Raw genomic sequence first — 25,657 nt, 5'->3', positions numbered from 1 at the left:
ATGACTCCTCAATCAGTGTGCTTATTCTACTGTCATTTGTTAAGAATGTTATTTTTTGGATATTAATCATGGAATGATGTTACAGGACTACATAATTGCTAATAAAAATATTAATTTTACGGACAGAAAGGTAATAAACACTTCATCTCATGCAACATGTGAATGTTTTAAGGGGAACTAAATATGATCTCTGAAAGGGGTACACCATCTTTCCAAAGCAGGACCCCCACCCAGGCATAAAATACTATAGTGCATAGCTGATTAAAAAAAAAACAATATCTAAGTGGGCCAAATTACATATATTAGAAAATAATCTCTTGAAATTGACTAGTCACTTGATTATAATAATAAGACATTTAAATTGTTATGTCTGGTTTGAGACAAATGTGCTGCTGGTATGACCACAGTGTATTCCACTGAATGCTCAGGGTGTTTGTGCGTTTGCTCACACATGAAAAATTAGAGGGAACATTGCTACATACACAGTTATTGGTAAGACCATCGACAAAAAGCAGCTTTTGCGTATGCGCTTGGACTTTCTCTACTGTTTTGACACCTCCGTTTTCACACCAAGGGAAAACGTTGCTGCATTTCTTCCCAATATTATAAGTGTAGTCTAAAAAGAAACAAGTCAACAGTTTTTTGCTCTATTGCGGCTCCCTTTCTTCGCCATACTGTCACTCAATCACTGCACATTAACGTCTCCAAATCCATGGCGCTCTTGCAGTCATCAATTACAGTGTGACCAACATGCCTGGAGGAGAGCGCTCCCCAAACAGAACCTTTTTTATTCCCCGGGCCACGATTCAGCTCGATTTACAAACAATGAATCTTGCTGAGAATTGCTGAGTCCCCCGAAGGAAAACCAAAACTCACAAAGGTATGAGTGACCTTTATTAAACAGAGGACAGATACCTCCCTTTTACATTCACATTTTTTTTAGGGTTTGTTTTCCTGAACTCGGAATGGCCGCTGTGTTGCTCCTGTGCTCACTGTGCTGAAAATTGCAATGCAGCATGAACGGAATTGGGTTTGATAACACCTTCTGGTCAGAGCAGGTTGGGTTAAATGACACGGTACAACAAATAATCAAGTCTTCTATAAGTTCTGTCTTCAGTTGTCAACCGATGTGAGATGTGTTATTAGACAGCTGAAGATTCAGCTAGGTGGCTTCGGGTGGGTCAGCGAGCTCGGGCGAAAATACGACATTCGGCTTCACAGGATTAATCCCAGTTATCGACCCATGGGACTGTAAATCAGTTACCATACCTCCATACTATTTTAGATTGTGTGTGTTTTAATCAACCTCCACAAATGGATTGCCTTTCAGTTACAACACTGTAACAATGTTTGAAGTTTGTCTAAATAATTACAGACTTAAAAAGGTCATTACACAATGTGCATACATCATGTTAAGTTGACTGACTGACTGATATTACTCCTACTCAGTATTACTGCACTGCAAGAGCTCTCATTACTGTATATTTTATTTTATTTCAAAAGTAGTGATTCTGTTGTATTGTTTTGTCATATTTTGCCCTGATTACATTTCCATCTTAATTTAATCATAACCCCACACTCTAATGCTTATGGCAGCAGGATAATTAAACGCTTGTGATTTGTGATCGATCATGATTAATCACAGATAATTATGTTTATTAAGATGTTCTTTAGTTGAGTTTAGTTTAGTCTTTATTTGAAGGGACAATGCACAGAAACATTAAGCTCAAAGACAGATATGTTCTGTACCAGATTATAGCTAATAGCTCATTTCCATCTACAGTCCATGGCTACCTAAATTAAAGGGATACAAAAATCATGCAATACAATTATGACAATAAAATCATAATATAGCATGTAATCAAATTAAGAAAAGTCATGAAGTATTTATGCATTAACTTGGAAAAAACATTGCAGGAAAGTGTCTGTCTTACAAAAAACTTGTAACTACGGACTTAAAAGTACAGAGGATTCCTGCATATTCATGTTTAAGCATTCGCGACCGATCGTGAATTATTTGTATTTAGATTTGTTAGAAGACACATCTAATTCACTGTAAATTGGTAACAATATATAAATATTAGGGCTGTCAAAAAGTTGAAATATTTAGTCACGAATAATCACTTTGTTCCATAGTTAACAGAGCAGTTAACATATAATAAATCGCAATTAATTGCAAATACATGTGGAAGGTTTTCTTAATCTTTGATAAGTGGAACTAGGGGTACATCATGCTTCTTTTAACAGCTTAACACAAACTGGACAGACAAATCCTTACGCACACACACTTTATTGCAAGACAATTTCCATCTGCTGTCAAATCCAATTAATTAAACAGCAATTGTTATTATATATACACTTCCTAATTAATGGAATAACTCACAGTACTCTATAGACAAGGTGAGGTGCCTTATACATCACACATACACAGGCCAAACATTATGAGTGAGTAGGGAAAAATTAGTTTCTACACACAATGCAGAGGAAAAGAACATTGGTTACACACACACACATATATATATTTATATATGTATACATATTATATATATATATATATATATATATATATATATATATATATATATATATATATATATATATATATATATATATATATATATATATATGTGTATATATATATATATATATATATATATATATATATATATATATATATTTATATATATATATATATATATATATATATATATATATATATATACACTACCATATATATACTATATACATATACTATATACATATATATATATATACTGTATATATATACACTACCGTATATATACTATATACATATACATATATATATATATATATATATATATATATATATATATACATATATATATATATATATATATATATATATATATATATATATATATATACAGTATATACAGTATATATATATATATATACATATAAATACACATACAGTATATATGCTGCATCATAATGTAGGCTTTATTAAAGTGTCAAAAATAGACATCTTTATGGGCGTCTCAATTTCAGACGTAACCTGCTATAATAGAGGAGATCTACTGTACTCACTTTGACACAATTATAAAACCAAAAATATAAAAATACCTGTTTTCTGTTGACTTTGTATTGTTTGACTCTTCCACCACTTAAATGTAACTTTTCGAAACATAGTAAATAACTCATTGGCCTTTAAATGATTCTCTAATTGCACACCATTTGGAACACAAATTGCCAAAGCTGATGCAGCTATTATTTTTCAATTAGCTGAGGGAGAAAAGTTGGGCAAAACTTGGCACAAACAATAGAGTGCGGTTGATTTAATCTACTGAAATATATCATTGTCAGATTTCCACATAATACCATTAAATGTCAAGCTTTAAAAAAGGTTCTAAGAGCACACAGTTTGTATTTAGATTTCTTTATAATCTGCTGCACATGATCAGAGTTATCTGATTAGCCTTTTCAGTCAGCAGAGAAGTCACAGTTCAAAACACAATAGATTAGAAATGTTTATCATGGAAATGGCACGTCTCACAATTTTGTAAACAACTTGCTGACAGTCGCAATAATCCAGTGATGCATTCATTGCATGAATCCCACTTGAGGAATTTACCATTGGACTGATCTTTATTATTCTCCAATAAATCAGTCAACGAGCTTAGGCCAAAAGTTTGGACACACCTTCTCATTCAATGCGTTTTCTTTATTTTCATGACTATTTACATTGCAGATTGTCACTGAAGGCATCAAAACTATGAATGAACACACGTGGAGTTATGTACTAAACAAAAAGAGGTGGAATAACTGAAAACATGTTTTATATTCGAGTTTCTTCAAAATAGCCACCCTTTGCTCTGATTACTGCTTTGCACACTCTTGACATTCTCTCGATGAGCTTCAAGAGGGTTTTCACTTCACAGGTGTCATAGTTTTGATGCCTTCAGTGACAATCTACAATGTAAACAGTCATGGAAATAAAAAAAACGCATCAAAATGAGAAGGTGTGTCCAAACGTTTGGCCAGTACTGTACATACATAACAGATGCTTAACTACATCTGCATGATATATACGCATTGTACTCTCCATAATGGACACTTGTTACAGGACTGCCTGTATTGGAGATTATATCTGATCATTTAAATGCAAGCCGATATCCGATACTTTTTTTTTTCCTGATTTTGGATCTATTAGCACTTTGAGATTTGTTATTTGTTATGCGGGTCCCCACATCTGCGGTCCCCTCTGAGGTTTCTCATTGCATCCCATGGGGTTGAGTTTTTTCTTGCCCTGATGTGGGATCTGAGCTGACCGAGGATGTCATTGTGGCTTGTGCAGCCCTTTGAGACACTTGCGATTTAGGGCGATATAAATAAACTTTGATTGATTGATTGATTGAACAAAAATCGAATATTGTGGTTTAGGGCGAAGTGTCCCAATTTTTTCAACTGAGGGCCGCACACTGAAAAATCAAAGTATGTGGGTCCATTTTAATGTTTTTTTAATTTTCAAAACCAATACAATATATAGTTGTTGTTTTTTTTTCGTCCGGAGCTCCCCTCAAGTTTGGGGCCGGTGACCCAGAAGGGTCTCAGTCATTAAAAGTTAAAAATAAAACATAAAAAATAATAAAGTATTCATCGCTTGAATCTTTAAATTACCTTCAGGTCTATTTGTCAAAGTAAAGTTGTTTTTTTTGTCTGTTTGTTTTTTCATGTTTTAATGCCCTTTTTGTCAAAACCCTGTTTTGTGTGCAATAGTTTTCCCCAAAAAAATCATTTAAGTGGAATATTTGATGTGAAGCAACTGGAGCTTTTAATATTGATTTTTTTACACTATTAAGTAGATCCACTTGACGTCCATTGCACCGGTCGCACGGGGGGGTGGGGGGTGGGGGGGGGGGTGACAAGGTTTCTCATTGTATCCCATTGGGTTGAGTTTTTTCTTGCCCTGATGGAGGATGTCGTTGTGGGTAGATATATATATATATATATATATATATATATATATATATATATATATATATATATATATATATATATATATATATATATATATGTATAAATAGATGTATAGATACATAGATGTATAGATAAATTTATATATATAAATAGATGTATAGATACATAGATAGATACAGTACATAGATATATAGATACATTTATATATATATAAATAGATAAATATATATATATAAATATATATATATATATATATATATATATATATATATATATATATATATATATATATATATATATATATATATATATATATATATATATATATATATACACTACCGTTCAAAAGTTTGGGGTCACCCAAACAATTTTGTGGAATAGCCTTCATTTCTAAGAACAAGAATAGACTGTCGAGTTTCAGATGAAAGTTCTCTTTTTCTGGCCATTTTGAGCGTTTAATTGACCCCACAAATGTGATGCTCCAGAAACTCAATCTGCTCAAAGGAAGGTCAGTTTTGTAGCTTCTGTAACGAGCTAAACTGTTTTTAGATGTGTGAACATGATTGCACAAGGGTTTTCTAATCATCAATTAGCCTTCTGAGCCAATGAGCAAACACATTGTACCATTAGAACACTGGAGTGATAGTTGCTGGAAATGGGCCTCTATACACCTATGTAGGTATTGCACCAAAAACCAGACATTTGCAGCTAGAATAGTCATTTACCACATTAGCAATGTATAGAGTGTATTTCTTTAAAGTTAAGACTAGTTTATTTATTTATTTATTTATTTATTTATTTATTTATTTATTTATTTATTTTTATTTTTATGTCCTGCCCAGCTTCTCAGGCAAATCATATAGTTGATGTAGATGCCCATATCGGCTGTTCAGATTTACTTTACAAAAGAGAAGTGTAGGATACTTCTCTTGTTGCCTTATTTGTATTTTGACTTTATTAAATGTATTTATATTATCATTTGGTGCAGCCGGGCCGGAGCAGGAGGGGATAGAAAGAGAAAAAAAGGAAGACAGACAGTAAAGACTAGTTTAAAGTTATCTTCATTGAAAAGTACAGTGCTTTTCCTTAAAAAATAAGGACATTTCAATGTGACCCCAAACTTTTGAACGGTAGTGTATATATATAGTCAAGTGAATTATATTTATATAGCGCTTTTCTCTAGGGAGTCAAAGCGCTTCTATATAGTGAAACCCAATATATAAAGTGTCCTGCCCAAGGACACACATATATATATATATATATATAGAGAGAGAGAGAGAGAGAGAGAGAGAGAGAGAGAGAGAGAGAGAGAGAGAGAGAGAGAGATAAGACAGACAGACAGACATTTAGCAAAATGAGCAATATATAGACATTTCAAAATACTGTGCACGTGCACGCACACACACACTCACACGCACGCACACACACACACACACACACACACACACACACACACACACACACACACACACACACACACACACACACACACACACACACACACACACACACACACACACAATGGCAACGCTTTTGCTGCAACTGCAAGATGCCGCGGATCGTGCCCTGGGGAGGGAGCGCATATTTCACGACCATGTAGACCTATTTTCCCGAAGTGACGAATATTTATTTGAATGCTTTAGGCTACCAAGAGCTGTGCCCCCTTTCTTAAACTTACGTTTTGACATTATGTATTTCCCCCGCGGGATAATACGAATTTCTCTTCTGTAATCTGTTTTGTGTGTTTGATGTTCAGCTTTTCCGACAAAATTGTGCCCTTATATGGGGAATTAAGGGCGTTTACCTATGCAAATTACGGAATTAAGGGCGTTTATACATGCATGTTGGGGAAATAAGAGTGTGTTTATATGCAAGTTATGATAGACACGCACGCGCTAACCATTTGGCATTCAGGAACTTAAGAACAGCATGTGGGAACAATTTGGGCGTTTAAGAACACGTCATGAATTTGAATGGACTCCTCTTAGGAAATCACTAAGGAAAAGTTAGGAACTTATTGCTGAATGGGGCCCACTGGCCACAGACATACAAATACAGCGCTCTGGACTTACGTGCTGGAGTGACAGTGCTGCTCTCTTGTGCCAGTGGAGGTCCACACCCGACTCGAGTGCAGGCACTGAGGTGGAAGAGGTAGAGGCTGCCCTCTTCCAGGCCCTTCAGCTGCCAGTGGGTGGTGTCGGCCCCGCTGATGTTCAACTCCCGGGTAGCGAGCACCTCCATCGTGGTTTCGTTAACTACAAGAGAGATGTCACGTCAGTTCACGTGGGTCGGGGAGGACGGACGGACGTGTGAGAAGCCACCAGCGCTCTTGTATGTTAATGGGACAGCAATGCAATGGGGGTCAGTGGTCGGGGGAGGATGAAGCGATGTCATGTTTACTCGTGCGGAAAGCAAATGTCGCAGATACATGCCATGACAGGTGAGCTGAGCAGGAATACATTAAACAGGGAGTGAAGAGGGAGACGAGGAGGAGGAGGAATTATAAAAGTGGATAAACAAAGCAGTGAAAGCTAGAAACGCAGAAGAAAGAAGCAAAGATTTGCATAAAAAGTGGAGGCGGAAGGAAGGAAGTGTGAATATAGGGGCAATCAGGAGCAGCCGAACATATCACCCAACATGCATTATAGATCAAAGTGCAGTGTGTGTGAGAGTGTGTGTGTGTGTGTGAACGTGCAAAGCAACACGTTCCTGGTGTATCTGCCTGTGTGTCCCTGCTAATCTTGCAATATAGGTAAGGGGTGATGCTAAACCAGACCTGGGCATTCTGCGGCCCGCGGGCCGCATCCGGCCCTTTGTGCGTCCCTGTCCGGCCCGCGTGAGGCCAATTATAAATTACAAAATACATTTTAAAAAGTATCTATGTCGAGTGTGCCATACAACGGTGCTGCTTTTGTTTTGAAAATCGTTATTTGTATTACTTCCGTGTGGACGTATGCGTGATTGTGAGTGAATGTGAACAACTGCAATTACAAAATAAAGTTGAAAAAACATCTATGTCCTGCGCGCAATACAACTGTGCTGCTTTTATTTTGAAAAGTATTATTTATGGGCGTGTGTCCGTGTGTAACCTGCGAGTGAAGGTGCACATGCAGCGACAAGTGATGCACGGTTTACACCCGAGACGCCAAAAAGAGAAAAGTTGATGAGGAATGCCGTGTTTTCAACAACACATGGACTGCAAAGCAACGTCCCCTCACCTAAGGTGCGTGCCTGCGCAATTGCGCACTGCTCAAGCGTCCGCTGCGCGCAGCAAGTATATGCCGCGCACCAAATCAAATCCCATCTGAATTATAAACAAAATAAACATATTTATTCTATGGAATTTTGCAATGCAACTTTGAGTGACAGTGACAACAAGCGGCCCTAATGGTGTTCGTCAACACCGTTCAATTGAACACCGTTCAATTATTGTAACGTCTATCGAGATGCTTCGAGGACAGGAATTATATCGATCACTTTATTGAACAAAACTGTTTATATTCGGACATAACCACACCAAAAACATGAGTAGAACAATTCTATCTCGAAAAACTAGTCATTTTCTGCCGTACAAACGAGGCCAAAACCAACTTGTCATCTGTCACCAACACGCATAGCACTAAACCACTGGTGCGTTTAAGGCCACACAAAAAGTCGGACAACTCAAACACCACACAAAGTTACACTATGACTCCTCAGTCATACGTGTGCTTATTTTACTGTCATTTATTATTAATGTTAATTTATATATATTAGTCATGGAATGCTGTTACACACACTATGTTGAAGTATTACTATTATTATTATTATTATTTATCTTACGGTATATATCAAAAATAATATTGAGCAAAATTTAATTGAAATATTGTCGATGTGGCCCTCCAGCAGTGCTCGGGTAGCTCATGCGGCCCCCGGTAAAAATTAATTGCCCACCCCTGTGCTAAACTAAACCAAGACGACGACGCTTTTGGAGGTTTTCATGCGCTGATGAACGCCATCGGGCCAGTCACTGACAAATTTAGACCTGCGGAGTGGGTTTGCGTGTAATGTTTTATTGGCAGCAACTTTTGAGATGTCCTGGAGCTTCTGACACATATCACTGCTGCAGAGACTGACTTTGATTTGGGAATTGGCAAAAAACAGAGGAGAGCGAGGGTAGTGTGTTGAAGACTAGGCCACACACTACGGGGGTCTTTGACGTCAGCCAACAAAAGTGTAAAAAGATGGCACAGCCTCTCGGATATTTTCAATGCCAATGTAGAGGCTGTCTTCTGTTGGGAAAAAAACAAAAACTTGAGCGTTGGGGAAAGGGGGCGGGGGGCTTGAGGATGGAAAAGGAGGCAGAAGCAGCCCAGACATGAATGATTGTTCGGGGAAAAGTATCTGCAGGCTTGGAGGATGTGAGTTGTTAAGACACAACCCCCCCCCCCCTCATCCCCAAGAAGTCATCACTGCTGTGTGTGGTGGTGGGCTTACTTCAGAACTAAACACTGCCATCTAGTGCCTGATATTAACACATACAAATGAAGAAGAGGCCATGTGAGGCTCTCTGTCCTTGTAATTTCCTTACAAATACCACATAGGGCTCCAATTTGTATGTGGTCATCTTCAATCTTTTGTCTTGGGAGAAATTTCCTTTTTTCAAGTTTGCAAGTAAGTCAAGCTTCCAGTTTCTATTTCTCTCCTTCGAGTGGGCGTGACTGGTTTAAGGCAGACATATTTTTCTTGGAGCATTTACAGTACGGTTGAGCACATTAAATGCTGCCTAGCAACACACGGCCACGCAGGAAAAATAATCTTAGCAATTTTCTCTAGTCTTTTCACCACCGTAAATAGAGTAGAAATCCAACCTTATACGTGCCACATTTTTCGCATGCGCATTTAGTAATGAACACAATGCATCACAAAAACTCATAAAAGCAATTTGTGACACATAATGTTGATTTAAAAACTCCCAGTAGGTTGCAGTGTGTAGGGCAGGGGTGTCCAAACTTTTTCCACTGAGGGCCGCACACGGAAAAATTAAAGCATGTGGGGGCCATTTTGATATTTTTCATTTTCAAAACATAACAAAATATATGGATTTTTTATATATTTTACCTTTAGGGGTCCCGGGGACCATAAAGGGTCTCAGTCATTAAAATGTTAAAAATAAATCAGATTATTTTTTTTTTAAATTATTTAACGTTTACAGTAAATCTCTATATCAACTTCAAGTTGATATAAAGTAATACAAATTTTAAAAAAATGTTTTATGGCTTTTCTGTCAAAAACAAATTAGTTTTTTTATAGTAAAACTGAAATATGCAGTATTTAGTAATTATAGCCCTAAAAGATTAATAATGCAGGACACCATTGATTTTAATTATTTCATATTTTTGAGTAATCACAGTGAAAAGATAAATAAAAAATCACTAAATATATTTGGGATCCAAAAGGTGCCCCACTCATAAAGTGATACATTTTTATTAGGTTTTTCTTTTACGTTCAACACTTAAGTTACGAGATCAACTTCAGATATATCTGTGGATTTTATGCTGGAACTATTATTTTGTTTGTTTTATGAGCATTTGTCAAAGAAAACTTTGATGTTTTTATATGGCTACTACACACTATATGCAATATTTACCACATAAAACATTTTAAACTGAAATATTTGAAGTAATTGGAGCCCTGAAAATAATTCATTATAACATGGATTTGTTGTTATTATTTTTTTTTTTTTTTGGAGCAATGGCAAAAACAGAATAATAAAGAAAGACAAAAGAAAAAAAAAACAGCCTGCATGGCAGCTTTTGTGTCAACATTGCAACTTGTTCTCGTTAGATTTCACCTCATTCCACTTTTTTTAATGTTCTTTTTTATTTTTACAATAATATTTCCAGAATGTGTGGCGGACCGGTAAACAATTAGCTGCGGGCCGCACTTTGGACACCCCTGGTGTAGGGAGTAGGCCGCAGCGTATATGTGTGCTGGGCTACGTGGTTGTTTAGGGCCCCAACCTTTATAGGGGGACCACATGATCATCTCCTGGGCTTCGGTAAAGATTTATGAGGTGAGAAAAGAACAGTAAAAATATGTTGGATCTATTTGTGGAAGCATCGGAGAGAGTTATGTTTAAGTTTCACTTCGGTATTCCACAGCACATAACTGTGGTGCGTTCAAGAAACCTTGCTTCAAGTACTCCGACGCATCACTAGTTTTTAAAGATAGGGAGGCTTAAACCCCAGTGGATACACTAATATGAATAAAAAATAATACAATAATAATTATGTATTATTTATAATCATAACTATCCACTAATTAAAATAATACATGAATCAGCTAATTGCTACTTTACACTATAAAGTAAAGAGAAATTGACATATTTATAATTATATTTAAGTGAATCATGACAGGTTGTATTATTATTACAAATCACATTCTGGGTAATTTGTTGATACTTTTTTGTAAAAAACAAACAAAACAAAAAAACCCAACAACAACCAAAAAACAAATCTTTTTTTTTTTAATACACCAAATATTTTAGGGGCATTTAAGGTTATTTTAGGGTGCCTTTATCTCCCCTAACAAGGCCTAATAATGCCACTCTTTTCAACGCTTGATGAAAAACCGTATTGATCAAACAAAGACATAAATATTTAAATATTGTGGGCTTTCTGATTATGGAGTGCACCATCTACTGCGCTTCCGAGTTCTCACGTTATAGTCTGACAGTCTGAGTATTAAACCTGCAAAAAGGAACTGGTTTACAATTACATCATCTATATTTGTTAATCCCATTTAAAAAAAAAAAAAAAAAGTCTAAAATCTAATCAAGTCTTTTGCATGTGTTTTAAAAGTCTAATGTTATCCAAATCAAGTCAATCATTTGTTGTGTGTGTGTGTGGGGTGGTGACAGACGGTTTAGCGGGGGTTCTTAAGAAATCTAATAATAATAATTGTCATGACCTGCCATGACAGGCCAAGCCTGGTATATTGCTTTTCCTGTTAGTGTTTCTTCCTGTGTTATGGTTTGTTCTGCAGTGACTTTACCCTGCTTCTGAGCGCTATTCTCCTCACCTGTTCCCGGTTGGCAATTAGGATGCTCACCTGTCCCTGACTGCCAATCAGGAGGGTTTATATAACAGTGTCACCTGCCTCTCGACACTGGTTAATTATTTTTAGTATGCCACGGTGAATGATTGTCTACCTGAGTTCTTGCACAACCGGTGTTATTTTTGCCTGCTGTTGCTAAAAAAAATGGACCATTCACCTACACATTGCTTGCTGTCTTTCCATCCTGAGGTCACACTAGCAATTGCAATGGTAAATAAATTATATTAAAGACCAAAAGGGGGCCTCAAACAAAATTGTGTGTGTGTGTGTGTTTGTTTGTATTTCTACTCTTCTTGAGACATCAACAAAGAAAAGTACCTTCCATATGAGGAACGGTGAACAAGTTAGGATCGAACTCATGGTCCCAATGCAGAAAACCATTGCATCTAATATATAATGTCTCATTTGCACCCCTGGTGGTGAAATCCATCAATATTAGGGTGGTCCCAAAAAGGAGGGATTTTTCAAATTGACTGTGTGTCAACATATGAAATAACAAGTATGTTTGAAAAATTTTAAGTTCTCCCCCTCTGGCCAACATATGTAATAACAAGTGTGTGTAAGAAATTGAAATGTGCCCGCTTTGGCAAAAATCAATAAAAACAAATAAAACAAATATGTATATAGAGACATGGCGCAGTTGGGAGAGTGGCCATGCCAGCAACCTTAGGTTTCCTGGTTCGATCCCCAGCTTCTACCAACCTAGTCACGTCCGTTGTGTCCTTGAGCAAGACACTTCACCCTTGCTCCTGATGGGTCGTGGTCAGCTCCCGCCATCAGTGTGTGAATGTGTGTGTGAGTGGGTGAATGTGGAAATAGTGTCAAAGTGCATTAAGTACCTTGAAGGTAGAAAAGAGCTATCCAAGTATAAGTGACGTGTGAAGTGAATTATATTTATATAGCGCTTTTCTCTAGTGACTCAAAGCGCTTTTACATAGTAAAACCCAATATGTAAGTTACATTAAACCAGTGTGGTTGGCAAAGGGAGCAGGTGGGTAAAGTGTCTTGCCCAAGGACACAACGGCAGTGACTAGAATGGCGGAAGCGGGGATCGAACCTGGAACCATCAAGTTGCTGGCACGGCCACTCTACCAACTGAGCTATACCGCCCCATTTACCATTTACCATTTAATAACTTGAAGTAAATAGTGAAGATTGAAAACCAATTACAAACAAACAATTCCCCCCAAAAAACTTAACTAAAAGCTTACCCTTTTTATATTTGCCTAGTATGTATATATTATTAACGTTGTACATAAAAACCTTTATATTTCGAGAAAGGGTGGTCCTAAAGAGGTAGGCATTTTTCGGAGGTCTCAAGTAGGTAACACATATAATAATGTGTGTATGTGTGTGTGTGTGTGCACTTGTCTCACCATCCTTGTGTGGACATACACTTGAAAAACCACCCTTTCTGTGAGGACCTTTTGACTTGTGAGGACATTTGCCTGGTAATCACAACTACAGAAGTAAAATATTTTCTTTACTTTGTGTGTTTTGCATTCTGAAGTGAGGTTGCAACTCTCTACTCCCATCTAGTGCTAGATATATTTGTTTCCATCATTCTAGCTATAGTGGAAACGGGGGCCCTCACAGCCTACTAACCAAACGTGGGTCCACACAAAGTAGGCAAGACATGTATGTGTGTGTGTGTGTGTGTGTGTGGGTGTGTGTTGTGAGTATACTTACTTAGGTGGTACTGCAGGTGGTAGCCGGTGAGAACGCCATTTGCCACAAGTGGTGGCCCCCATACCAAGAGGACAGAGTCTTTCCGGGCATTAGAGGTGGTCAGAATGGGCACCTGCTCAGGAACTGTGAAAAAGCCAATTATCTTCTTTAATAAGATGCAGGCTATGTAGCACATTTATTACCGTATTTACTGCGTAACCAAATGAGCTCTGTCCCCTAACAGGTTTATAAGAGTCCCATGTTGCTACTTTCTTACAGTATTTAATGACTATCTCTCACGCTGTCTTGCTTTAAAGCAGAATCATCTCCCTACCTATTAAATATAATGAGATTTGCTCAAAAACACAGTATGAATCCCCATCTGTTAGTTGTTGTTGCCTCTTAGTTTTTTTTTTTGATGTACTCTCACAGGTGAATAGGCAGAGGGTGTATGAGGAGCACCTGAGTGTCAGGTACTATGTCTATATATAGCTGGGTGTCAACACCTCACCTCCTTCCGGAGTGTTGAAGGTGACCGGGTCACTGCTAGGCCCATTTCCCTTTTTGTTGAAGACGTTGACAGTGAGCGTATACTCGGAGAAAGGTTCAAGGCCGGGCACGATGGCATGAGTTCTCTTCCCAGGGAAGGATAGCGATTGATGTTCATCCAAGATTTTGTCGGGATTCAGAAAACTTCGCTTCCTCAGCCAGTGAACCTAAGCAGATACAACATTTTTAGAAGGGAGGCTTGTCTTTGTATAGCAAGCTTCTTCTGCCTATCATTCACAATCCTTACGTAAAACAAGCATACAAAAGTTGGTAACACTTTAAATGATAAATGATAAATGGGTTATACTTGTATAGCGCTTTTCTACCTTCAAGGTACTCAAAGCGCTTTGACAGTATTTCCACATTCACCCATTCACACACACATTCACACACTGATGGCGGGAGCTGCCATGCAAGGCGCTAACCAGCAGCCATCAGGAGCAAGGGTGAAGTGTCTTGCCCAAGGACACAACGGACGTGACTAGGATGGTAGAAGGTGGGGATTGAACCCCAGTAACCAGCAACACTCCGATTGCTGGCACAGCCACTCTACCAACTTCGCCACAATATGAACCATTAATTAGTTGCTTATTAACATGCAAATTAGTAAGACATTGGCTGTTAATTAGTCATTTTTAAGTACTTATTAAGTACTTATTATTGCCTTATTATGCATGGCCTTATTATACAACCAGTAAGCCATTAACTAAGAGTCTTCCCTAACCCTAACCCCAACCCTAACCCTACCGCTACCCCTCCCCCTAACCCTGACCCTAACCCTAACCCTTCCCCTAACCCTATGTTAATAAGCAATTAATTAATGGTTCATATATTCCCCATACTAAAGTGTTACCCAAAAGTTGTTTCTTTTTTTATGCATTGTAATTAGTAAATAAATGCGAGCAAAAGACAGTTTACAATGGAACCTTATGAGTCGCTCTATTCTGCCTTAAAAGTGACCCCCCAAAAATCACCCAAACACCTCCATCAAGGTTGTGTATATACATGCTGTAAGTGTATATCCATCCATCTTCCGCTTAACCAAAGTTGCGTCGCGGGGGCAGCAGCCTAAGTAGAGAAGCCCAGACTTTCCTCTCCCCATCTACTTGTTTCAGCTCTTCCTGGGGGATCCCGAGGCGTTCTCAGGCCAGCCTGGAGACACTGTCTCTCCACTGTGTCCCGGGTCTACCCCGTGGTCTCCTACCGGTCGGACAAGCCCTAAACACCTCCCCAGGGAGGTGTTCGGGGGGCATTCTGACCAGATGCCCGAACCACCTCATCTGGCTCCTCTCGATGTGGAGGAGCAGGGGCTTTACTCTGAGCTTCTCCCAAATGACAGAGCTTCTCACCCTATCACTAAGGCATTAGAACTTCTCAACTTGGGGCAGGGTCTCCTCCCCAACCCGTAGATGGCACTCCATCCTTTTCCGGGCGAGAACCATGTACTCTGACATGGAAGTGCTGATTTTCATCCCAGCCGGTTTAACACTCAGCTGCGAACCGATCCAGTGAGATCTGAAGATCCTGTTCAGATGAAGCCAGCAGGACCACATCATCTGCAAATAGCAGAGATCTAATCCTACAGCCACCAAACCGGATCCCTTCAACGCCCCGACTACGCCTAGAAATTCTGTCCATAAAAGCTGTAAACAAAATCGGTGACAAAGGGCAGCCCTGGCGGAGTCCAACCCCCACTGGAAACGGGTCCGACTTACTGCCGGCAAGTATATATTTAATGTAGTGAACTAGTGTAATATTGATTGCTCATGTTATGTATACGGCGGTGCATTATTTTCACAAACGCATCATCCCTTAGAGATAGGGTGAGAAGCTCTGCCATCCGGGGGGAGCTCAAAGTAAAGCCACTGCTCCTCCACTTTGAGAGGAGCCAGATGAGGTGGTTCGGGCATCTGGTCAGGATGCCACCCGAACGCCTCCCTAGGGAGGTGTTCAGGGCACGTCCGACCGGTAGGAGGCCACGGGTAAGACCCAGGACACGTTTCCCTACTCTTCGGGGGATTTTATTGACGTATATAAAATCCCCTGAAGAGCAGGGAAACCTGGAAAACAGGCTTGTAGGGATGAAATAGCCTCTGTGTTTTTTCCTGACCTAACGTATATGCCGCTCTACCCCGGTATTGAGCTGTATAACGGATAAACCACAGAAACCTCGACTATATATATATATATATATATACATATATATTATATTATATTCCGAGCGTGATGATATCAGCTTATTGATGGGAAATTGCATTTTTAGACAATATGATTTGTCTGAGCGGCTAGGAGACACCGAGAGTAACAAGCGGTAGAAAATGGATTAGAAAGGACAGATTTAAAAAATATAAAATAATAATAATAATAATAATATAATATATATATATATATATATATATATATATATATATATATATATATATATATATATATATATATATATATATATATATATATATATATATATATTAGATGTGTGGGAAAAAATCGATTCGAATTCGAATTGCGATTCTCACATTGTGCGATTCAGAATCAATTCTCATTTTTAAAAAATCAATTGTATTTATTTATTTTAAATTATTTTTATTTTATTTATTTATTTATTTTAATTAATCAATCCAACAAAACAATACGACAACAAACGCGACACAGAACAAACCAAAAGTAGTGAAACAAAAAATTAATATTATCAACAACAGTATCAATATTAGTTACAATTTCAACATAGCAGTGATTAAAAATCCCTCATTGACATTATCATTAGACATTTATAAAAATAAAAATAAATTAACAATAGGGTCACAGTGGCTTACACTTGCATTGCATCTCATAAGCTTGACAACACATTGTGTCCAATATTTTCACAAAGATAAAATAAGTCATATTTTTGGTTTATTTAATGTTAAAACAAATTTACATTATTGCTAGGAGACACCGAGAGTAACAAGCGGTAGAAAATGGATTAGAAAGGACAGATTTAAAAAATATAAAATAATAATAATAATAATAATATAATATATATATATATATATATATATATATATATATATATATATATATATATATATATATATATATATATATATATATATTAGATGTGTGGGAAAAAATCGATTCGAATTCGAATTGCGATTCTCACATTGTGCGATTCAGAATCAATTCTCATTTTTAAAAAATCAATTGTATTTATTTATTTTAAATTATTTTTATTTTATTTATTTATTTATTTTAATTAATCAATCCAACAAAACAATACGACAACAAACGCGACACAGAACAAACCAAAAGTAGTGAAACAAAAAATTAATATTATCAACAACAGTATCAATATTAGTTACAATTTCAACATAGCAGTGATTAAAAATCCCTCATTGACATTATCATTAGACATTTATAAAAATAAAAATAAATTAACAATAGGGTCACAGTGGCTTACACTTGCATTGCATCTCATAAGCTTGACAACACATTGTGTCCAATATTTTCACAAAGATAAAATAAGTCATATTTTTGGTTTATTTAATGTTAAAACAAATTTACATTATTGCAATCAGTTGATAAAACATTGTCCTTTACAATTATAAAAGCTTTTAGATCCTGCTGAAATCCTATGTTTTTTAATGAATAGAGAATCGTTTTGAATCGGGAAAAAATAGTTTTTGAATCGAGAATCGTGTTGAATTGAAAAAAAATCGATTTTGAATCGAATCGTGACCCCAAGAATCGATATTGTATCGAATCGTGGGACACCCAAAGATTCACAGCCCTAATATATATATATATATATATATATATGTATATATATATATATATATATATATATATATATATATATATATACATATATATATATATATATATATATATGTATATTTTTTTTTAACTTGGTACTTCCCGCGGGCCGGAATTTTGAACGATGTAGTTTGGGGAGCCCTGCTATAAATGTATACCTTTTTAGGTGACCATCCGCATTTTAACAGACTTAATTGAAATATGAAATCCGAGGTAGACATGATGTGTGGGCCTTCTAAAAATGACCATAATGTGCTGGCAAATGACAAAAAAAAATCTATTACGGTAAAGTGTTTCCAAATAACCACCGAGTTGTCATTCTTGTTATAAAGTATGAAATAAAGAATGTGAGCACTTCTTCTTAGATTCTCACCAAGTTCAGCACACAAACTGTTGCTGCAAAGTGTTTGATGAATACTTACATGGTACCCCCCTGAGGTGACCTCTCACAGTGGCGGGCGGAACGGGGTTCCAGCTTACTCTCAGAACAGTCATGTTCATCACCTCCACTGCAATATCCCGTGGAGCTGCGGTGGGAACTGCAGGACACATGCAAGGAGGGGTCACGGAACTCCGCAGAGACTTTACAGAGTCTCAACACAACAGCCAAAGCTTGCAGAGTCTTTATCAACATTATAACTTTTGTGAAATAATGTCAGTGAGCTGCTAACATATTGGGAATAATGCTGGCACTAAATACAACATGAACAGTCGCGTATATTTAAAATTTTCATTTCCCAGGTTAATTTAGTCAAAGGAAAAAAAAATATCAAACATGAGCTGAAAAAGAACTCTGCATATTTTCTGCTCTACGTGGAAGCAGGAGAGGATTGAAGCAAAGCAGACACTAGAAGCAGCCGCGTGGCGCCTCAGTCGGCCTACGCATCGTGATCTATTAAAGGTCGCACAGATTCTGAGACAGAAGCATACATTTCAGATCTTTGCTCTACTAAAGGTTATTTGCCACCTGCTGCACTGGAGGGCGGGAGAGAAGCCACTACTATACAGGCAAAAAGGGGTGGAAAAAAGGAAAATAACTTAACCTGACACATTTTCCCGAAGACAATGCCGAAAGACAACTGAAGAAAGGGTGGGGCAATGATTACACACAAAAAAAAAAATATTGTAGATATATTCAGGCTTCAGGGTATAGTAGAAAAGAGTTGAGAACATCGAGATTTGACATAACTCAGGAATGAAGTTACCTTAGAAAGTGCATTCGAATGCTAAAAGATGCAAGTCAAAATTGCAAAGAAAGAAATAACTTTAAGCTGGTTGATACAGTGTTGGACATTTGACTACATTTCTCTGATCAGTTATGGGGAACTTTATAAATTGATTGATTGATTGATTGAGAAGTTTATTGACATCTTAAAGAATTGAATCCATGTAATGCTTTAAAAAGGCAAATGGATGGCACAAAAAGCCAAAAGGCTTGTTTCCATTGTGGTCCATTAAATATTCATCACATTTGATACATTCAATAATAAAAGATATATAACCTGTAACATGTATATAAAAAAATATGTTAAGAAAATTGATAACTTATGTACATATACACAGTATACATGTCAGGTGATTTGAAAAACATTATATACAACAAAAATGGGGGGGTTTATACACTATGTACATGACTATGCACATGTTGACTCCAAGAGTGTGCAAAACAGAATGAGAAGTCAATTATTCTGAACGTTGTGAACTTCTGTTTCCATGCCAATGCTATCTTGAGCAGACCCAGAGGTACTTCGGCCTATGAGTTTATTGGTTCTGTAACAGGGCTTGTAACCAAAACTATGTGTATCTGAAATCCATGTTAAGCAGTGAAATTAATTGGAATCAAATGAATCCATGCAGTGCCCCCAAAAAACAATTTTAACATTCAAAATGCTTATAAATAGGAAAAACTAACTTCTGATAATTAATATTATATTAAAACAATACTTGTAATGTAAACAACTTCAGTAGTATAAAGTAATATAATGTACAGCATTAAGCCTGGAGAGCAGACTTCTACGATGTCTCTTTTGAGCTGCTTCTCCGTCAAACACATCATCAGCAGATTCTCCATATTTTCATGGATAAATGACCGAAGTTGAAAAAGTATTTCCATGCCCTTGGCAGGCGTGATCGACTCATCCTACTGTATGGTACGGACTAAACCTAGTCGTCCACATGCACATATCAGAAAAGTTTTTCTATTATTTAGTTTTTCAATTCATATTGGCTTCTTCTTAGCACTCTCCTTCACACTCACTTTCTTCATTCCCATTGTTAGACGAAAAAGTTATCTTTCTAGTAGGGTTGTCCTGATACTAATATTTTGCTACTGGTACGGCTTTTCTAGATATAGGGGACCACAAAAAATGACAATATTGGCTTTATTTTAACAAAAAAATATTTAGGATACCTTAAACATGTGTTTTTTATTGCAATTAAAGAAAAAATGGGGATACTTATTGAACATACTAGAAAATGTGAAGCAAATGGGTTATAAAATCTGCGAATTTGGCTGCTGACGTATGCAGTAACATATTGTGTCATTTCCCATCGTATTATTTTGTCAAAATTATGAGGGATAATCAGTAGAAAATGTATTATTTTATAGTTGTTCATTTATTGTTAATATTTGGTTATTTTGTGTTTGAACACGTTCTATCTACACTTCTGATGAAATGTAAGAAGCACCTATTTTTCTGTTGTTTGGATACTTACATACGTTTTGGGTATCAATCCAATACCAAGTAGTTACAGGGTCATACATTGGTCATATTTAAAGTCCTCATTTGTCCTGAGACTTATTTTTTCCTGAGTTTATAAACATAATAGAAACTTTTAAAAAATGAAATTCAGATTTTGTCATGGTAAAAATATTGATGTAATCATTATACTATCGACTAGATACGGCTCTTGTACTTGATATCGTTGCAATTTATTTATGTGCAGAGCCACCCTTTTGTTTACCTTCAAGAGCGCTAGCTTGCTGTTAGCGGTTAGCTAGTGTATTTTTATATGGCGTGTAGTGAAGCATGTTTAGCTATTCCTTGTCCTGCAGTGATGATAATTGCAAGAAACATAGTTTATTTGACACCATGGAGCCGAGGATTAGTGATTTAGAAGTAGCTGAAACACTACGAACAGACGTTAGCCGCGAGCTAGCTATGTTTTAAAGCACTGCTTGTAGAGCAGCGCTGCAGTGTTTATAGTTTCCACCTTCATTGTTAGGTTTAAAACCAAAATACGTCCATACCACCTACTCTTTCTCCGCATGTTCTGCTTGCAAGTGCTGTGTGTGCGTGTGATGACTAACATGCGACGGTTTTTATGCCAGCATTTTCACTGCACATTATGTCGATGAAAAAAAAATAAGTACTGGTATTTTTCAAAGGCATTATAATATCTTTTTTAATTCAGTAGTACTGTGGTACTTTCTAAGTACCGATAAAATGTAAAACCCCTATTTTGTAGCGAGACACCGGATGTTCAGGTCGGATCTTACTGTTTCACTGCCACATTCACTAGGCCAACTAGCGGTGGGGATGCTCGTAACCAACATTTTTGGTCTCAGCCTATAGCAGAACAATTAGCTGAGAGAAGGTTTGTATACCAATCAACTTGTGAGCTGGGGCACTGGTAAGCAGAGGTACCACTGTATTGAGGAGTTTCTGTTGCATGGGTGTAGCTCAACCTCACAGAGCGGATGTAATGTTCTTCTTCTTTAGAAGTCGTTGAAGCTGAATAATCAGAGTGCACTACCTACCTGCAACCAGCAGAGGCACTATTTTCCCCTTAACTGCTTGAAGACGAGATAACTCAACAATCAATTTCATGGTATTCATAAGTTATCATTAAATGATAAGAAAACTAAATGTATGGTGTTTAGTGGTACAAGGACAAATTGTGAAGCAACATTAAAATTAAATCAAGTGGAAATTGATAGAGTATATGAAACAAAATTATTGCGAATAATAGTTTAACATAAATTATGTCGGAAACCGCATATTGATTATATAAAGGGAAACATATCCAAATCCATTGCTATTCTTTATAAAGTAAGACACAATCTGAATAAGAAATGTCTGCATATGTTATATTATTATTTTATTTTTCCATATTTAACATTGTGTTGAAGTTTGGGGAAATTTTTATAAAACAAACATAGACCCAATAATTAAACTTCAACAAAGGGTCATTAGAATAATACACAAAGCGTGCTACTATGAACCTACCAATCCATTGTTCATAAGTTCTAATGTGTTAACATTTTCAGGTATTGTGTTTTTAAAAACAATGGAAATTATGTTTTGAGTCAAGAACAACAGCCTTCCAGCTTGTATTCTTAGGTTATTTAAATTAAGAGGAGAAAACTATAATTTACGGGGGGTATTGATTTTTGAAATAGGTAAAGTAAGAACAAATATAAAATACAAATGTATTTCAGTTTTAGAAGTTAAATGGTGGCACAAGCTCAGTGATGAGTTGAAGACATGTAGTTATTTGTTAAGGTTTACGAAAGCCTTGAAAGGTGAAATAATGGAACATTGTAAAATATAGCAACAATTACTTCCATCCCATTGATTTTTTGAACATTGATGTTCCAGGCAATCTAAGTTTCAGTGAATGTATAGGATAGGCAAATATAAGCCTTGGCTTCAGCCTATTCCTTTTTCGGTCATTATTTTTCTTTTCTTTTTGTGTGTGTATGTGTATGATTGTTGATATGTGAAATCTGTGATGTCATATGCTTGTCTCAAAGATTAAGCCATGCAAGTGCAAGTGCAAACGAGTTTGACAGTAAAACTGCGAATGGCTCATTAAATCAATTATTTATGTTGTTTGTTCTTTATCTTTGTGTGATCAATTGTCATTGATCACACAAAATGGTTGATTATATGACTGAAATAAACTAATTTCATTCATTCATTCATTTATTTAATTGACTTGATGGATTCATTGTTTCTTACGCCCATCCCGAGCTTTGCAAATATCATGCAACCTCTTCCTTACGAGATGTGAGCAGCACAGGCGGGGACATCAGCGCTTACGGTCTAACATCACGGTGGTTTGACGCACAATAGCATGAGTGTGATTACTTGTCTCTCGGAATGTTCACAATAAATATGCAATAAGCCATAGTTTGTTAAACAAATTATCCAAATATGTTGGCCTGTTCTTTCACCTTCATCATTATCTTCCTCTGTATGCTCTACTTACCCTATATAAAACTGTCTTTGAGCCACATCTAAACTACTGTAATGTCATCTGGTGTAACACCTTCCCTACCTACCTTCACAAATTAGAATCCATGCAAAAGAAAATCATACAGGCCCTGTCATGGTCCAAGTTTAATGCCCCCACTCGACATCTATTCCATAATTATCATCTCTTAAGACTGACAAGAGTTCAATATTTATCAAAATGCTTGTTTAACCTATCAAGTCATTCACAGGCTGAATCTTAGGCTCTGTAGCTTGGTTCCTATCTATCATCCCCAGCATGCCCATAACACTCGTAACTTAGATCTGATATCAGGTAAACATCGTCTACTGGCTTGTACCGCTCGAAGTGTTGTATGCAGGGGACCAAAGATTTGGAACTGGCTTAATGAGAGCCTCAAGATTCTCTAATTTCAAAAAGAAACTGAAAACTTACCTATTAACCACCTATCTCTAATGCCTCATGTGGGGTTGACTACTGTTGGGTTTTGCATGGTCGAATGAATGTATGTGTGTACGTGTATGCGTGCTTTAGTACTATTATCTTGTGTTTATCATATATATATATATATTTTTGTTGTTGTGCTTGCTACCATTTTTCATCATTCCATGTATATACTGTCCTCTGGACCCCCTGTCAAAAGCTTCTTCTAGCTTATTTGGGGGACCTTTTCACTTACCAACATCTTTAAATGATATTCACTACTATTGTAATTGTTCTATGGTATTGTGAATAAACTTGAAACATAGTTGTCATATCAATGTTTTCTTTTCAAGGAACTATGCACATTTTAGTTCTGTTATGTGATGAATGACACTTAAAAAGGTAGGTTGGATCATTATTTCCCATCACTCACCATCTTCTCCAGAGTAACCTGTCACAATTTTCGGCTCCGGTCCCCAGCCATGGCTGTTCCTGCTCCGAATTTTGATCTCATACGGAATGAACGTCGACGTGTTGCTCACAACGAAGGAGTGCCTTTTGACCAGGTGTTCCGACCAGGTGTCATCCACATGGAGTTTCCTGTAGCTCACCTTGTACTCTAGGCCGGGGCCATTTTGTTCCACGGGTAACAGTGGCTACAGAGAGAACAATGCCGTTTGTAGAAATTTTTTCACAGTACATTTGCATGTTCAACAATGTCTTACCTCCCAGCCAATATCCATTTGGTGAGGAACATGGCCATGGATTTTGATGTTTTCTGGGTTCTTATCGGGTGCTTTAAGGAAATTTGTAAAAACATTTTGATTGTTGGATCCTGAATATTGCACAACTTGTTGATGTTAATCAAGTACTTTGAACCTTTTCAAAACTATCTACAAGCTCCCTGCCTGGAAATTATGTTTCAATCTGGCCTGGCCCACACATTTTAAAACGAACTGAAAACTTCCTCCATATTACACCACAGCAGGAAGCATGAATTAAAGCGAGCGAGCGCGTCTCACCAGCTGGAGGGGTTTTGTAGCGCTCAGTGGGCTCACTGGGGGGCCCAGGTCCAACAGCGTTGACGGCGTACACTCTGAACTGGTAGTTAAGATGTCCGTGTAGCGCCAGCTCGACTGTTGCCTGGTTACCGGGGACTTTGTGTAGCTCCTTCCACTTCCCCGGCTCCCACTGACTCTCCTCATACTCCACAAGGAATTCTGTATTCATGCAGAAGATCAAGGTCGTGCACATTTAATCATCATCATCATCACAAGCACTCACGCACACTCCTTTGAACTTCTGAAAGCACACTATACGCATCCTATTCATAGGGATGTACAGCAGAACCTCCAAAGTTGAACGTCACTAAAAGTGTTACCATTTGGAGTTAGAAATGAAACTGCGGAAGTTAAACAAAATTCAAACCATGATCATGCATGATGTCAGCAAATCTTCTAAAGCAGTGATTCTCAAACTGTGGTATATGTACCACAAGTGGTACGCGGGCTCCATCTAGTGCAGACCTGGGCAAATTAGGGCCCGTTTAGTTTTTCAATCCGGCCTGCCGGATATTCCCATAATACATTTTTAGATCTCGAAGAAGGAAACTAGCTGCCATCATGATGTGCAGTGATTTTTTTCAAATGACCGTAAGTCCCGAACTATACAAAGTATTTCAATGGTTGGAATCTGATATACTAGTTACTATGGTAATCTAATTAGTTACTATGGTAATCTAAATCAAAGCAGCTCAGACCAGGCACCAAGCAGTGTGGGTGTGGTTTGTTTCCACAGAGTGTTTCCAGAGCGGCCACCCTGAAATGCGGGTGTCAGGGACAGACGCGGAAGGAGATTTTTACAACAAAGTTCTAAAGCTTAGTGATGTATCAGATAGGGTTTTTTTTTTTAACCCTTCACGTTCATATTTCGCTGTGTGTGTTGCATTTTT

At 37.2% G+C, this 25,657-nt stretch overlaps 1 pseudogene; it reads right to left on the bottom strand.

Annotated features, from left to right (window-relative positions):
• LOC133654204 (neural cell adhesion molecule L1-like protein) overlaps positions 1-25,657 on the bottom strand; it is a 128,965-nt pseudogene that overhangs the window by 53,483 nt on the left and 49,825 nt on the right.

Source organism: Entelurus aequoreus, linkage group LG07 (assembly GCF_033978785.1).
Source record: "Entelurus aequoreus isolate RoL-2023_Sb linkage group LG07, RoL_Eaeq_v1.1, whole genome shotgun sequence".
Taxonomy (NCBI): domain Eukaryota; kingdom Metazoa; phylum Chordata; class Actinopteri; order Syngnathiformes; family Syngnathidae; genus Entelurus; species Entelurus aequoreus.
This window is presented reverse-complemented; position numbering and strand designations above follow the sequence as displayed.